Source organism: Ipomoea nil, unplaced genomic scaffold (assembly GCF_001879475.1).
Source record: "Ipomoea nil cultivar Tokyo-kokei standard unplaced genomic scaffold, Asagao_1.1 scaffold1031, whole genome shotgun sequence".
Lineage (NCBI taxonomy): Eukaryota > Viridiplantae > Streptophyta > Magnoliopsida > Solanales > Convolvulaceae > Ipomoea > Ipomoea nil.
The window spans coordinates 56,658-70,520 of record NW_017617459.1 but is presented as its reverse complement, the minus strand read 5'-3'; the positions used below and the strand labels follow the sequence as shown (position 1 = coordinate 70,520).

Here is a 13,863-nt window from a genome sequence, read left to right as displayed (position 1 = left end):
TTTTCAGAGAGCTGAATCGGGTAGCTGATAAACTTGCGGCTATGGACGGGGCGTGCGGTGTTGGTGTACGCTACTTTGCTTCACCTCCGCCTGAGATCATTGAGTTATTATCCCTTGATAAAATTGGCACATTGTCTTCCCGTAGAGTTCATCGGGCTTCCTACGCCCAAAGAGTGTTTTGATTCGTTTGTTTTGGTTATCCCCCTCCGTTTTGATATAAAAAAAAAATATAAAAAAATATACTTTTGAAAAATAAAATAGATATATATTATATAATCATATAAAAAATGTGTTCAATTAGAGTTTAAATTTACACATACAAAATTTGAAATTTGCTTTCCAAATGTAATTATCTTAGTTATTATTCGTATTGTGATAAAAAAAAAAACACAACATTTAAAAAATAAAAATAGCTATATATTATATAATCATATAAAAAATATACTTTTGAAAAATAAAATAGCTATATATTATATAATCATATAAAAAATGTGTTTAATTAGAGTTTAAATTTACACATACAAAATTTAAAATTTGCTTTCCAAATGTAATTATCTTAGTTATTCTTCGTATTGTGAAAATTATAATATAGATGAAATACAATTAAGAATAAATCAATGTAATTCTGTAAATTTTCTCTATAAGTTTATTTGAATATGCACATAATTAGAGATTATATTAACCATATAAAATTATAATTATAATTTTAATTGTAATTTTGTATTCTATAAAAAATAATAAATACTTAACGAATGGAAGCTCAAAAATATTATTATATTAAATAATTTAAATATTTTAGTTTTTCTATTTTTTATTTATATTTATAATAACATAATTTTTTCCCGTGCATTGCGCTGGTGAATTACTAGTTAATTATAATAGTTGTTCTCTATCAATATTTAAATACATTACCATAGTACTTATACGAAATAAGGAAAGAAAAATTATTAGAATAATCTATATCTATCTATATCTATACTATATATAAAAACAAAATCCTGAAATTTAACATCCCGCCCAAATCCTAAAAAATCTCTCTTTCTAATAAAATATATTGATTTATATACTTTCTCATTCGTACTATAATTCTAGATTAAAATTCTATTATAATATTATAAAATTGTGTAATACTATTCCTATTGTAATCTATACTTCTATACTATATATAAAAACAAAATCATGAACTTTAACTTCCCGCACAAATCCTAAAAAATCTTTCTTCCTAATAAAATATATTTATTTCTACTTTACCATTCGTACTATAATTCTGGGTTAAAATTCTATTATAATATTATAAAATAGTGTAATACAATTCGTATTATAATCTATAATTCTATCTATCTATTATCTACTATCTACTATACTAATAAGAGCCCAAGAGAGTTAGGCCTATAATTGGTATAAAAAATGGCGGTCACAGATTTTAATCAAATGAATGGCTCAGATTGATTAAAAGATTGATCAGATTTAAATTTTACACTAAATTTCCTAAAATACTCACACACCGTTACTAATTCCGTTAAAATCTACTATACTAATAAGAGCCCAAGAGAGTTAGGCCTATAATTGGTATAAAAAATGGCGGTCACAGATTTTAATCAAATGAATGGCTCAGATTGATTAAAAGATTGATCAGATTTAAATTTTACACTAAATTTCCTAAAATACCCACACACCGTTACTAATTCCGTTAAAATTTTAAGAATTGCCGTTAGTTCACCGTTAACTTACTCATTGATTTCAATAAAAAAAAAAGGTCTTAGGTTCGAACCACATTCCAATCAAAGTTGGCATAATTAGTCCTCTATTTTACTCTTATTAAATTATATATATAAATAAGTAGTTACAACAAAAAATAATACATATGCATTTCTTTAATTTAGAATTATGTGTCCACAATGCCTTTATTCAAAAAAAAAAAATTATTCATTATCAATAAATTAAATAAGAGAAATAATGTAATAGGACCAGTAACTTTCAAAAAAAAAAAAAATAAGAGAAATAACTTTATTAGTTATATTGTCTTTATTTTTCTTCAATATAAAAATTCTTTATATTCAAATTTATTAATTGATTATATTTGCTACATTGTCCTTACAATGTCTTTATTCAGTGAAAAAAAATTATTAATTATCAATAAATTAATTAAAAGAAATATTTTCATTAGTTAAATTGTCTTCATTTTTCTCAAATGTAAAAATTTTTACATTCAAATTCATCAATTGATTATATTCACTACATTATCTATTATGTTTTTTGTGCACTATTTTTTCTAATTAAATATCAAATTTATAATACAAAATAATGCTATATATTTATTTACCAAGTATTTTATTAATACCATGAAAAAATTAAAAAATATATAATTAATAAAGCCAACCATATTATCTACTTTGAGGGATTTTGTGACAAAGAGAGTATTCAAATCACACAATAAATTGAAGTGAGAACTATCTCGCAATGTCCTTGTTGGACAACCAGCAGTTAGCGGATTATACTAGCGGGTTTGACCAGCAAATTTATTTAATTATTAACATTGGGTAGAAAAAAATGATCGCCAAATTATTAAATCAAATGAATGGTTCATATTGTTCAGGTTATAATTTTTTTCTTTTAAGATTTTCTAACTTATCCTTAATTATATGATTATCAATTTAACTTTTCCGTTAATTCACCGTTAGTCTAATTCTAATATTAAAGTCTAATATAGAATTATAACTACACCATTAATCTAATTCTAATATTAAAGTATTAATAGAACTTAACCACAAATCCTAATGTCGGAATCTCCTCAAACAATATTAGTATATATTTAATATTTTATGCCCTAATTTTTATGTGTTCTCCCTTATGTCCCGTATTTGGTTTCAACTATACCTATACAATTATTTTATTGACAATTATAATCAATCTTGATTATATTATCTTGCATTTGTAAACTGAGAATTACATATTTAACCTGCACAGGCTTAGCTCAATGGTTTAGTGGGTAGTATTTGGGAGAAGAGACCAACGTTTGAACCTCGGCGGCGGCAGTGCGAGAATTATGTCCAAAGTCGGCAGATTCCTTGTGCGTATCAGCATTTGGCCCTGTCTACTGAACCATTGAGTCACCGTGATTTACAACTTCCCACAATGCTCTGTCGGGTCAGAGTGTGGGGGGCCCTTGGGGTTGAGGACTCAACCTTTGGGAGAAGAATTACCTATTTAAATACGCAAATTCAACCTTCAATTATCTATGCATGAACAATTTCAATATAATCCTGCCTTAATATACTTTAAAGTACTTATTTAAAAAAAAAAAAAACATTGGGCATTATCCCAATCGCGCAATGCGCGTAAAAAACTAGTACTATATATAAAAACAAAATCCTGAACTTTAACTTCCCGACAAAATCCTAAAAAATCTCTCTTTCTAATAAAATATATTGATTTATACTTTCTCATTCGTACTATAATTCTGGGTTAAAGTTCTATTCTAATATTATAAAATAGTGTAATACAATTACTATTATAATAATCTATCTATACTATATATAAAAACAAAATCCTAAACTTTAACTTCCCGCCCAATTCTTAAAAAATCTCTCTTCCTAATAAAATATATTGATTTCTACTTTTCCGTTCGTGCAATAATTTTTTTTTTGGAAATCGCGTATTTTTTCGTGATCTATCCACCGCAAATTGCCGTAGGCGGTTTGGCCCACCAAGTTCTCAAAAAAAAAATGCTTCATTAAATAGTTTCTAAGAAAAAACTATGAGAACCTTATGTTTTATTAAATAATTTTAAAATTTTAATTAAAAAAATTGTCTCGTGCATTATTTAATAATCTCTCTTTCTAATTGGTCAAATTATTTAATTATGGTAAATTAGAGAATAATTAATGATGATAATAGAAATCCTAGAAGAATATAGAATAGAAGAATATTTAATTATTGTTATATTATTATTGTGACTCACAGAATACAATACAAGAATATTTAATTATGGTTATATTATTATTGTGCATCACGGCCATTATATACTAATAGAACTTGAAAGGAAACTAATAATAATAATAATATAAGTGGTAATAATAATATCTGAAAGTAATTAAGTGTTAATAATAATAGTAAGAATATTAACGACGTAAGAATTATAACATAGAATAAAACGCAATAATTAATAACCATAGTCCGAGACTAAATTTTGAATTGTCAGGAAAGATAAGCGACCTCTGGTGAAATTAACTCTTAAATAATTATGTATTGATTTAAATATTTTTAATATATTACAATAATTCCATTCCGTGCATCGCACGGGCGAAAATACTAGTTACCATTAATAAAAATTAGGAAATTATATTAAAAATTAATTATATATTAATATAATAATAATTTATTTTGTGCCAATAATATTATATATTATGTATAAAATATATATGTATATAGATTACCATACTAATTACACCAAAAAAGGTAACCATACATAATTATTAGGCAATAATATTAATAATTAATTATTAAGGCAAGTATAATTTATTTTGTATTAATAATATTATACATTAATGGCCCGTTTGGTTCACAGAATAGGCCGGGAATGGCATAGCATTCCCAGTAATAGGCCTATTCCTTTGTTTGGTAACCATTTCTATTACCAGGAATAATATTCCTGGTAATAGCCTATTACCTCAAATAAGGTAATAGCTATTATTAGGCCCCCCTAGTATTAGCCTATTACTGAACGCTCAGGAATAGATTTTAGAATCTATTTTCTTTTTTTACCCCTTTCTTTAACATAATTTTTTTATCCTATATATAAATTTATCCTATTTCACCACCGTCGTCGCCAACACCACCATCACCACCGCCGCCGCAACCACCACCATCATCGCCACAACCGCCGCCGCCGCCGCCACCACTGCCACCGCCACCAAAACCACCACCCAGCACCGCCACCACCGCCACCATCGCCACTATCGCCACTATCACATATTTTTATAAGGGTATTTATGTCTTTTAAAACATATTTCATTTCTATTCCTTAAATCACCAAACACTGTAATATAATTCCTTAAGTCTATTCCTTCCGCGAACCAAACAATAGAATACAATTCATATTCTATTCCTTGCCTATTCCATTCCTTATGGAATAACATTTCTATTACCTCAAAATTCATTCCGGGAACCAAACGTGCTGTAAGTGTATACACAGACACACACACACACACATATTACGTGTATATTATATTAATTAATTATAATATTTGTACATTTTGTACTAATAATATTATACATTATTTTGTACTAGTAATATTATACATTATTTGTTAGTTCAGATTCGTGACTTAGTCCTCGATCTCTATCATTAACTTATGTGTTTTGGTGTTGAAATCAAGATTCTGTTTCGTTTTTCGTATCATCTTGTAATTATCTCAGAGGAATAAAGAGAGAGAAAAAAAAGAATCACTTTCCGGTTCGGCAAAGCGCTTCGTTGCCTGTGAGGAGAATAATAATTTGATTTCTGATAAGAAAAACACCGGCCCTTCCTTGTTGCCGGAAAATTAAGAAATCAACTTTGTAGTCAATGTTACCCGGGTCTCCATCAACGCCCAATCCATTGGATCTAGCGGCACTAAAAACACTTCAAGCTACAATTACAAAATAATAATAATAATAATAATAATAATAATAATAAAATAATAATAATAATAATAATAATAATAATAATAATAATAATAATAATAATAATCTTGAAAACTGTAAAAAAAAAAAAAAGAATAGTTACATTTTCATGAGTGCAATACCAAGATATGATTCCACAGAGAAAACAGGAAGAAGAGAGAAACCGTGCAAAAGGAAAAATTATGATTTCTATACTCACCAATCCATTGTATTTATAGGTAGAAAATATGAGAATTATAAACTTGTATAATTTTTTAAAAAGGAAAGGTGTAATTATGTAATATTACCAATTAATAAATTTTAATTAATTTCCATTTTATATTTGATTACCAAATAAGTTTTACTACAAAAGTTTGAGCGGGAAAATGAAATATGAGGGTTTTAAATATATATATATATATTATAAAATAAAAAGTAAAAGTATGGACACAAGTGTCAAATAAGTCCATCTACTATCTCGAAGTGTTCAATTCACTCCACCATCTAAAACATATTGCAATTAGACACACTTACCTCTTAAAATTGTTCAATAAACTTTTTTTTGCAGGTTACCTCAGGTTTGCGATGACTTGGCTCGGTACGAAGTGTCATTGATTACATGACATTAAAATAATTGAAATTTGCTCCTAATCATTTTCTTCCCGTGAAGAAGTTGACTTGCAGAAACCCAGAAGCTCATCCCTCACTCTCTACTTTGACTACCTTTAGACTTCCCCTCACTCTCGACCCGCTCTCGCTTTCTCCACTCCCCTTTTCGCTCTCCCCTTCCCTGCCATAACCAAATACTCCGCGAAGCTGAACGTACTGCGGCAGCTCTCGGCGGTGATGTCCGCGAAGCACGTAGAAAGGCGGACGCCGGAGGAGCGTGCGAGGATTCAATTTGGTGTGCGGAAGATCGAATTGTGGAGGAATTTGTGATGGAGTAGCCAATCAGATTCAATTAAGTTTGCATTTGCGGTTGGGGAATATCATTTGCAATGGGATAATATTAATGCAATTCCATTTGATTGTGAGTGGGATAATGATGCGTTATGAACAAGGGCGTCATCAATTCATCGCAAAATAAGTAGCGGCGGCGGAGTTGGAGGAGAAACAGTACGTGGGAGAGCGGAAGTGGGCGTGGGGAAATACGTAGCGGAGATTCGACGAGAGTCCGGAAATCGCTGCAAGAAATCAAGTGCGTCTGTAAGTCTGGGTCGTCTCTGAGGCCCGTCAACCTACCTAAACTTTTAATTGTTCATATTGTGGGGGAGATTTGTGAGTAACCGAACAATTGGTTCTCCTGCTATTGCGACTTGCGAAGATCTGTTTGGTTTGATGAACTAGAATTTTCTCGTTGTCGACACAGATTTAGGAAGTAAATTCCATCTCACCACACCCTTTTATTATACTAAAATTACATGTCAGTAATGTGGATGAGCAACTTGGAGGTAACCTGCAAAAAAAGTTTATCCAACAATTTTAAGAGGTAAATGTGTCTGATCGCAATATCTTTTAGATGGTGGAGTAAATTGAACACTTCAAGATAGTAGATGGGCCTATTTGACACTTGTGCCAACAATATATTATCAAAAAAAAAGTAAAAATAGATATTAATAAAAATAATGTTGTTATCCTCTACTATAAAAAAAAGCCACAAGCTTCTGGTAATTAAAAAACAAAGTTCCCGCTCATGAAAAATGAGCGCGTTTAGTTTCTGAGTGTCAAAAATTTTTAATTGCTATTTTTCGCGTCTTGGTCGTAGAGTAGAATTTAATTTCACGTGAACACCGTCCAAAAGTTAATTAATATTAAAAGCGTAAGTTTTAGGGTTAACTAGTTTAAATGTAAATGTAAATAGTACTAAATTTGCATTATTTATGAAGGCATCGTATGGACATTCACATTAAAAATCGTGGGAACGGTATTGTTCATTTATGATGTCACCGTTTAGGCGTAAACTAATAACTATATAATACTGCTGTTCTATTCGAATTCAAACAATCAAAATACCACTTCCAGTATACACCTTCCAACTTTCATGACTCCTATATACATTCTTGGCCGTGATATATCTCCTTTGAATACAAGAAGCACATTAAAAGTTAGAGCAGTGCATACATATGAAATCCTGGAAAGAAAAGGCTCAAATACAATTAAGTGCAAAAAACTGTGTTTTCCATGATGAAAATGTATGTACATCTATCAAATTTTGATACCTAACAATTCATTGTTATTGCATCGTATATATGCATTTTTTCTTTCGTTACAGGGCACTTTTCTACATGCTCATTGATGGATATATTGGACCTGGAGCGAACCGACCCGGAGAGACGGACTCAAGTCGCCACAACCCGAGACGCCTCGGCCCAAGCCCTTGGGCCGTGGCCAAGTCGGCCCAAGCAGCTCGGTCGTGGGCCGAGTCCCACCGCGGACCCGAGCTCGCCACCATGGACCTCGGCTACTGCCGAGTCGGTCCATGGTGGACTCGGCTAGGCCGAGCTCGGTACATGCCCAGCTCGGCCATGCCGAGTGGCCTTACTTTGGACACGGTCCCGGAGGGGACGCGGTCAAAGCGGCTCGATCTAACCACCCTCAGTTTTGGGTGCAGTTGGAGATTTAGTTGATATAAAAACCCCCATCTTGTCCTAACAAGGACACTTCATTCCAAAACTACTACTTTATAGCTATTATTGTCTTTATCAAGCCTTGTAATAGCTTATTAGCGATATTTAATACAATTTACGGTCCCTGCGGCCTTATGATATCCCTGCGTTACATTTATTTATTCCTATATTATGGTTTTATCAGGGTTTAATAATTCGGGCCTCCCGGGGTTAATTAAATCCATCACTGGTGCTCTTATTGAGAGCTGCTGTACCAGCTCAAGCGTGTTCTATATTCAGTGGTCTATCGCAACCAGCTACCATGACAAGATCGAGATCCAACTCTCGCCACACCAACGGTTCTGTAACACCCCAGATTTTCAAGACTTTTAAAACTTATATAATAAGAATAGAATCTCATAAAATCCCAAAATACGATACAAGAGTACGGGGTGCTATGCCACACCTGAGCTAGAGAACTCAGATGCACAGGCTAACTAACTAAATTCCGTAATAATGTAAATGGCACGCAGGCCGAAAGGGAAACTATCTACACTACGCCTCGAATCTCTAGCGCGCTCCGGTGTCTACTCATCAGTGCCTGAAAGCCAAATATATCTGTTCAGCGAGAGATGCTGATAACCCACTCCAACGCGTTGAAATACCATACATATATATATATATATATATATATATATATATATATATATATATATATATATATATATATATATATATATATATATATATATATATATATATATATATATATATATATATATATATAGATATACGAAAACCATTTTGAACATGAAGATATATCCTACGAACTCTAGCTTTTAAAACAGGGATAGACTCAACAGATAGGGCTAAGCGCAGACAGCAGTTATACCAAGCATATACAGTTTACAACAGGCAAGACAGATAAGATAAGCACAATTAATAATCATAACCCAACATATACGATTCCCAATATGAATCCCATAGTCACATCCCCAAGGCACTCATAACAACAACTCCTCCATATCTCATCACATAGCACACTTTGTTGGCGCCACAGGACCAATCGCATGTCCATACATGAGGGTCAGCGCATATAGCTCTGACACGGCCCCGCAGCACCCTGCCCCGTATCGCAATACGGAGGTCGATCGCAACCGACCGATGAACCGCAGCTCATCATAGTTTGATCGCAACCAAACAGTGGACCGCATCCCAAGAGTATGTCATCTGACCGCAGCCAGAAAATATGAACCGCAGCTCATGTAGAAACGTTTGATCGCAACCAAACGGTGGACCGCAGTCCGGGAGTATAAATCTGACCGCAGCCAGCTTCTGAACCGCAGCTCAGGAATAACCAATCCGATCGCAACCGAATTGGGGTATCATGCACACATAACACATAGCAAGCACATGCAACCCACATTAGCACATTGGGAAGGGGGAGAAAGCGTGTAACAAAACCTATGCGTGATCCTTCACAAACTAAGAATAATCCTAAGGGGTTCATACTTCTTTCACCTAGGTCAACGGGATACCAATTCAACTAGCATGCAATATATAAGACTCATACAACCTACGAACGGTACCCGAAATATCAAACTAGACATAGGCACGATAGACGGAGTCCGTTGGGACACCACGGGGGTCGGGGGAATATCAAACGGGGAAGACAAAATCCCAAATCGGGTACAAACCAGCGGGTAGCCGGTGGGTGAGGGTTCACCCGCCGGCGGCAGCTATTCCGGGCAGCGGGTGCCCTACCCCCACCCCCACCTACCCCCCACCGACTCTTTTTCACCAAAAACGCCCCGGGAACCTTTGTGGAACCCGAAACCATGCTTAGACACTCTCAAACGCAATTGATAACACACGTAGACAATTAACGAATCAAAATCAGGAAACAAACGGCACATAACCTATCATGCTTTTCTAACCATAATAAACACCCAATCATGCGAATTCCCACCCAATATACCAAGAATAATTTCATACGATACAACCTAGGGTTCTAATCATTTTTAAATCAACAAGGACACAATTCATCTTCTAATATCAAGATTCGGTAAGAATATCATATAAACATCAAGAACATCCTACAATCATCAAGAACATCATATCAAGAACACCATAATTATCAAGAACCTTTCATCATCAAGATCACCCAGGGAATCATCCCATCAATCATCAATAATAATATCGCAAGTCATCAATACACAATAATATGGGGAAATCCTAAGTGGGGAATCATAGCTATGAAAATAGGTTTTGTTGAGACATGGGTTACCTTTTAGCCTTAATTAATTCCTTGGCTATGAAGGGTCTTTCTTGAAGCTTTCTTCTTTCTTGATTTCTCCTAGGGGAATTCTTGGAACTTCTTGTGTGGTGGGGGATTATTGTGGTGGTGGGGTTCTAGGTGCCTCTTAAGCCCCCTATTTATATATTTAGGTGTCCTAATTATGAACTAATATTATAGGCTTGCTAATTCTATTCCTTTTGGGACTAAGGATTGGGTTTAGGGATAAGGGCCCATGGACTATGGTGGGCCTTTCCTAATTAATTATTGTGATTTAATTCTTTCTTTTGGGTAATTTGTTAAATGATTAATTGGTTTTAGGGATCGTAAAACGGGGTGTTATAGGTTCCCACAGCACCCAGCTCGTCGCAACCGGGAACGGCCCCAACGGGGCCCCCAGCATCCAACCGGCCGCCTCCGCCAAGTCGGCCAGAGATCTGAGGGCCCAGCTCACCAACCACCGTAGCGGTGGTGCACCACCACCCCCGCTCCAGCTCGCGCTCTCCTCCAGGGGGGTGGCGGTCTTTGAACAAGCCTCCACAGCGCTGGCACGTATCTCGGCGGGCCTCCGGACAGAGGAACAAGCCGACCTGGGCGCCACCTGAGGAGCACCAGCGCCACCTCCACCTCCACCTCTCTCCAGGGGGTGCAGCGGGTCGAGCACCCGACCACCCATGGTACACGCCACGCAGGGGGAGGTCAACTCGCCTCGACCAACGGACAAGCGAGGAGGAGGGGTCTTCCGCCGAGACCGTCAGCATGACGACGATGGAAGGGAACCAACCCAAACCAGGCCCGCCTTGGAGAGGTTGGGCGATCGTGTGTCGGCTCAGGACAGGCTGGGTCCGAGGCCGGCCGCCAACGAGCCACCAGCGGTAGAATCGTGCTCCCGCAGGCTGCCATGATAAGCATCGGGCACCCGGAGGTCGCTAAGCCACGGACCCCGAGCCCGGTCGCAACAGGAGGCGGGCTCGCGTAGGTCACCAGGTCGTGGGACCCGAGCTCCACCACAGTAAGGGCAGACCTCTCGAGTAGAACGAACAGGGGAGACGAATGATAGAGTCCCGAGCTCCCATCGGGACGAGGTCGAGCAGCTACGGAGGAGGATGGACGAGCTCCAGAAGAAGATCGACGAGAGGGACGGGTCCTAGGAGCCCCAAGAGGTACTGTCCACCCCGTTCGTGGGTGCTATCATGGAGGAACCCTTGCCCAAGGATTTCCGTTTCCCCACCATCAAGGCGTACTCGGGGACCACGGATAGGACTGTTAACGAACCGAACATAAACGAACGGAGGTTGTTCGTGTTCGTTTGTTAAGAAATTTGGAGTGTTCGTGTTCGTGTTCGTTTGTTAAGGTTTTTGAAAATCATGTTCGTGTTCGTTTGTTAAGTGTTCGTTAGTGTTCGTTAACGTTCGCGAACACGTTCACGAACGTGTTCGTTAACGTTAACGAACATGTTCACGAATGTGTTTGTTAACGTTCGTGAACATGTTCGCAAACATGTTCGTTAACGTTAACAAACACGTTCACAAACGTGTTCATTAACAAGCACGTTCACGAACATATTCATTTACGTTTATGAACACTTAATAAACAAACACCTGCACATGTTCATGATCACAATTCGTTCGTGAACAATAAATAATCTACGTTCACGAACAATAGTCAAACAAACAACACAACTACAAAACTAATATAATATAATATATATGTTTGTGAACATGTTCACGAACATTATTAAACAAACACAAACGAGCTTGTTCACGAACATTATTAAACGAACATAAACGAGCTTGTTCACGATCTCTTAGCAAACGAGCTTACAACTGTTCAAGCTCTGTTCGTTTATTAATCGAGTTCTAAATTTTGTTTGTTAATGTTCGTTTACCTTAACAAACGAATGCTTACCGAACACGAACACGAGTAGTTTGCCGAAAGCTCTGTTCGCTAACACCCCTAACCACGGACCCACGATTGCACCTCACCAAGTATAGGACTGCCATGATGATCACCGGGGCTACCGACGCCATCCTATGCAGGGGGTTCTTTGCCACTCTGGACGGACATGCACATTACTAGTTCGGGTTCCTCCCCGGGGGGTCCATCTCTACCTTCACGGATCTCACTAAACAGTTCCTATCCCACTTCGCCACCAGCATCCAAAGGAAGAAGCAAATCACCGACTTGTGCGACCTGAAACAGAAGAGCTCGGAATCGCTGGCCGAGTACCTCAGTAAATGGAAGAAAGAGGCCATGGGGGTCGCCAATTTCGATGGTAAGTCGGCCATGCCAATTTTCAGGAACAATTTGAGGTCGGGTGCTTTTCACCAAGACCCATCCGGTACCCCCCAAAGAACTACACCGACCTGATGGACAGGGCGGCCAGGTACGCTGACGCTGAAGCCGCCAAGAAGAGGAAAAAGGAGCAGGAGGAAGGGAGATGTTGGAAAGATATACTCCCTAGGAGGAGCGCAGCAGGGCACCACGGCAACACCGCTGCGAATATGCTGAGGGGCCCAGACTGAACCCCACACGTTTCCTCACCCTGCTGACACACCCCGTGAGCATCATCGTAGCCCACGCGGAGGACCAGGGGATCGTCGAGTTCCCGAAGGAGGAATGCATAAAGATATCAATGAAGGGCGACCCCAAGAAGTACTGTCGGTTCCATCGCCAGAAGGGTCACGACACGAATGAGTGCATCCTCCTGAAGAAGCAGATTGAGGAGCTCATCCAGATGGGTTACCTGGGCCAATTAATCAAACGGCCTAGCCAACCCCAAGGCCAGAACCGGGACAACATGTGGAGGAAAAGGGTGGTGGTTCCGCATCGTCCAACTCGGCACCTCATAAAAGAGAGCTCGGCCAAAGCTCTAAAGAGGACGACAAGACGACGGAAGACTCCCAGCTCCCGAAGAAGCGGTCCATCTATGTCATTTTCGGAGGACCCGTGAGCGGCGACACCCAAGCCGAGCGGAAGAGGTGGGCAAGGAGCCTGTACGTCGGGGAGGTAACACAAGTTCCACGTGAGAAGAAACTGAGGAGGGAACCCATCACCTTCACCGATGACGACCTGCCAGACGGCCCCCTCCCCCACCGGGATGCCTCGGTGATCAAGCTGGACATCAACAACGTGGTGGTACACCGGGTGCTCGTAGACACGAGCAACTCGGTAAATGTCATGTACTACGACACGTTCACCCAGCTCGGCCTCCCAAGAGACCAGCTGGAGCGGGTTAGGACCCCCTTGTCCGGGTTCACGGGGGACTCGATCGAGACGGAGGGATCGATTAGCTTGGAAGTGGAGATAGGCACCTCG

The 13,863-nt window shown here is 37.8% G+C and overlaps 1 long non-coding RNA gene across 1 annotated transcript in view; it reads left to right on the top strand.

The window, feature by feature from the left end:
- LOC109180693 overlaps window positions 1-13,863 on the top strand; it is a 21,207-nt gene extending 7,344 nt beyond the window's left edge. Inside the window, exons 2-3 of the long non-coding RNA XR_002054099.1 lie at window positions 7,753-7,756; window positions 13,777-13,863. This is a non-coding gene — a long non-coding RNA (uncharacterized LOC109180693). The remainder of the gene's footprint in view (window positions 1-7,752; window positions 7,757-13,776) is intronic.